At 43.5% G+C, this 4565-nt stretch overlaps 1 pseudogene; it reads left to right on the plus strand.

Moving 5' to 3' along the window:
* Positions 1 to 2444: 2444 nt before the first annotated feature.
* Positions 2445 to 3924, plus strand: LOC110295469 (annotated as a pseudogene).
* Positions 3925 to 4565: the final 641 nt, after the last annotated feature.

Raw genomic sequence — 4565 nt, forward strand, 5'->3', positions numbered from 1 at the left:
GGTGAGTGCTGTGAATCAAACTCAGGTCCTTTGGGAGAGGAGCAAATGCCTTTAATGATGGAAGCTTCCCTCTAGCCCATTCCTCTAGCCCACTTTTAATGATGAAAGCATCCCTCTAGCCCACTTTTAATGATGGAAGCATCCCTCTAGCCATCCTTCTAGCCCATCCCTCTAGCCAACTTTGGCATTTTATATCAGGTGTGGGAGTATTCCATATCATTAGGTATCCTGGAAGACCATTCTCAAGCTGGGAATACCAGATCATGGCTATAATAAGCTTCCTGCTTTAGAATTTCATTGATAACAGACTAAGAGCCAGGCCAAAGTTTACCTTTGTGCACTCTGAAGAAGGGGTCACAAAAATATCCATTTTCATATTTGAATTGGGTTCTGAAGAGAGCTCTCCATCAGGAAAGTGCTTACCATATAATCAGGAGGACCCATTTTCCTCTTCCGGAATTCACCTAGAAAAGCTGTGCGCTATAGTGCATGCTCAGGATTTCAGCATTGGGGGGCAGAGACAACCCCTGGAAGATCACTGGCCAATCAGCTTAGCCTAGTTGGCAAGTTTGAGGTAAGTGAGAGACCCTGTCTTAAGGGAGGTGTCAGACACCCAGGAATGAGACTCAGGATTGAATACTGGCTTGCATTTGTCTGTACAGGCACATGCATCCCATCCCACCAAATGCTCAAATTATGACCACAAGTGGACTGCTGGTCTACCTAATGATTGAAATCATTGAGCAACCTGAGTTTCTAACAAACAGACCCTTAAAAAGAAAGAAATTCTAAAGAATTTTTAAGTCTTAAATTCTTATCTTTTCTATGGAGCAGGTAGAGAAACCCATAAGTTATAATTCCCTTAGGAGTAGGTCACCTTACTCTCTGCTGTAAGAGGCAGTGGTACTTCACTCTAGAAAAGAGTTTACAAATGTTATGTTTCATTTAATGCAACTCGCTCCTCTGACAGTCCATAGGGTCCATCTTTCATTGTTTGGGTATCTCAGGCTAGCTCCTCTGACAGTCCATCTTTTATTGTTTGTGTATGTCAGGCTAGCTTCACTGTGTGTCTGAGGATGGCCTTCATCCTTCATCTTCTGATTCTTGTGCCTTTACTTTCTGAGTTCTGGGTTACAGGGACACAGTACCATGTCTTGTTTATGAAAGCTTTGCGCATGCTAGGGAAGCACCCTAACAGCTGAGCGCCCTTAGCCTTCACTTTCAGTTGTCATTGGAGTTGCTGGCTTCTAGCCTTCCACTGGGGCCTGATGTCATTGTGGACCTGTCCTGAGCTTTTTCCTGCTGGGCTGCTGTGTCCAGCACTGGACCACTTGTCTCTTCTTTCAGTTCTAAGAATGAGAGGCATCTGAAAGGGGGTTGGAGGTAGGATGAGAACAGAGCATTTAACCCATTGGGCACCCTTTGTGAATGTAGTGGTGGTCTCAACTAAAAGCTGTTCTTCAGGATGAGATAGATGCCTGCCAACATGTCTTACCTCAAAAAAGCTGGTAATTGCCTCTTCACTTATTCCCAGGGCTCAAGGCAGACACAGAACACACCGGCCTGGGAGCTGAGCCTTCCAACAAGGCCTCAAATACAGTTAGTGTCTTTCCAGGTTTCTCAAAATCTACTTTTCTGGTTTTGAGATCTCTTACTGTTACAGTCTCCTTATAGCTTTGAACCTAAAGGAGCAACACAGATGGTTGTTTCTGCACCAAAGAAGGAATGAGGTAGTAGAATTTTTGGTGAAGGTTATGTTTATGTTATCCAAAACTGCCAAAGTAGTTTGCTTCTTATTGCTAAATTTGAATCATTGAGAGTAAGTATGATTCCTGAACAACAATAATAATAATAATAATAATAATAATAATAGAAATCTGTGCCTAGAAAATGAAAATGAAACAGATTGTAAAAGGAATGGCTCATAGTGATTTAGTGAATTGTCAGGTTCCCATTTCATAAATAACAAAACAGGAATTAGGAGTACGCCAGAATACATTAGCTCTCACACATAAATAAAAGAGATTTTATTAGAGTTGGTGAATTGTGCATCCTTAATTCACATTGTCATTTGTGACACTTTGCTGTATATCCTTGGGGCTTTCAAGTCCTTCTGCTTCACTTCAGCAAGACAAACACTCAGGAAGTGAGGCATAATAGGAGTGTAATTATGAGGCAATAAATCTTATTTTCTCATGTTTCATAGAGTAGTGTTTGGCTCTTCTTTCTTCTGATTCTTAGTTAGCTTTGTCAACTTGACTCAACCCAGAGCCATTTGTGAGAAGAACCTCGATAGAGGCATATTTAGACCAGGCCTGTGGGCATGCTCATGGGGGAATTGTCTTGACTGTTAATAAAGCAAGAAGGGTTCCCAGGCTTGCTTGGAGCAGTTTATCAGCATCTTCTCTCAAAACACACCTGAGTGGGTGATCATTGAGCAGGGATGCTTCTCTTACTCGATGGTGATTATTCTGCTCTATGACAGCCTTGGAACCGACACCATCACCTACATAGTGAACAAAGCTGAACTCTCTATGATTTTTTTTTTTTTTGCTGGCAAGCAAAACTCTTACTAGAAGGTATAGAAAATAAGTTAACACCATGCCTTAAAATCAAATCATCATGGCCTCTTATAGCAATGATCTGGTGGAACGAGGCAAAAAGTGTGGGGTAGAAATAAGCCTAAAAACTCTGGAGGACCTTGGAAGAGTGAACAGAATGAAGTCCAAGCCTCCAGAACCTGAAGATCCTGTGCTAATTTATTTCACGAGTGGAATTACAGGCAACCCCAAAGGAGCAATGATCAATCATCAAAACATTAGGAATGATTGCTCAGGTTTTATGAAAGGGACAGAAGAGTGCATTCATCACTTCCCCAGATGATGTTCTGATGTCTTACCCATATGTTTGAGACTGTGATAGTGTGTGTATGCTGTGTCATGGTGCTAAGATAGGATTTCTTCCAAGGAGCTATCAGGCGGCTTATGGGCGACCTCACAGTGCTTCAGCCCACCATCTTCCCTGCAGTTCTAGACTGCTGAACTGGATGCTTGACAGAATTTCTGGACAAGCAAACACTTCGATGAAGCGATGGCTCTTGGACTTTGCCTCTAAAAGGAAAGAGACAGAGCTTCACAGAGGCAACATTAGAAGCAACAGCCTGCCGAATAAACTCATCTTTCACAAGATACTGTTGAGTCTGGGTGGGAAAGTCTGGCTGATAATCACAGGAGCAGCCCCAGTGTCAGCTACGGTGCTGACATTTCTGAGGACAGCTCTCAGCTGTCAGTTCTATGAAGGCTAAGGACAGATTGAGCACACTGCTGGCTGCTGGCTGAGCTGGCCCAGAGACTGGATGGCAGGTTATGTTGGTGCTCCCATGCCTTGCAATTATTATATAAAGCTTGTAGATGTGGAAGACATGAATTACCTGGTTGCCAAGGGTGAGGGTGAAGCATATGTGAAAGGGGCAAACGTGTTCAAAGGCTACTTGAAAGACCCAGCAGGAACAGCTGAGCCCTGGCTGGTTACACAGAGAGAACACTGGAGAATGGCTGCCAAATGGCACCTTGAAGATTATTGACAGGAAAAAGCACATATTTACGCTAGCCCAAGGAGAGTACATAGCACCAGAAAAGATTGACAATATCTACCTGCAGAGTGAAGTCATGGCCCTGGTGTTTGTCCATGGAGAAAGCTTGCAGGCCTTTTTCATAGCAATTGTGGTACCCGACGTTGAGAGTCTACCTTCCTGGGCAGAGAAGAGAGGATTACAACGGTCCTTTGAAGAACATTGCTGTGCATCAAGAATTGTTTTCTATTGACAATGGCCTTCCGATTCTAACACTGAAGGTGGAAAGACCAGAGGCACACAACTATTTCAGCTTACCGATAGATGAACTGTACTCCACCATCAATCTCTAATGTGAGGAAGAATACTTAGAGGAAATGTTGTACCTCTACGATCCTCCCCATACCGATGGCCTTTGCGTTGGTAACTTGGCCTGCAGCAAGTGTGGGAAAGGAAATGCCCTGCCGCTGGACTTGTCCACAAGGTCTTGCCATAGGGATTGTCGAGGGCATGGGACCCTTCCTTACTTACAGTTACCTGTGTTGCAGCCCGTGATCCTGGGGACACACAATTTCCAAAATGAGCCTTTAAACATTGTAAAGGGGGAACCCACAAAAGTGCTAAGTTATTTAAGACGTCAACCAATAAGGTGGGTGTTACAACTTCTGTCTCCTGTTTTTGTAACCAAGGGGTTAGGACTTACTCTTTCTGGTATGTCTGCTGCTTGCTGTGCTTTCTGAGCTGCCTGCTGCTCTGAAGAGCAGCGTACACTGGAGGAAAGCTGTCCTTTTAAGAGCAATTGCCCAGGCTGAAGAAAGTCACAGTGGACCAGAGAATTTTCTTTTGAACCCCTCTTCCCCCTTGCCCCATTCCTTCACCACCTTACATATAGTACACTCACATGGGAAGTTATTAAAATGCACAGTAACAAGCAAATATCCTTATTATAAAACTACCTGATTTATGTGAAATGCATTTGACAAGCCAAAAATCT

The sequence above is a fragment of the Mus caroli genome, chromosome 5 (genome assembly GCF_900094665.2).
Source record: "Mus caroli chromosome 5, CAROLI_EIJ_v1.1, whole genome shotgun sequence".
NCBI lineage: Eukaryota > Metazoa > Chordata > Mammalia > Rodentia > Muridae > Mus > Mus caroli.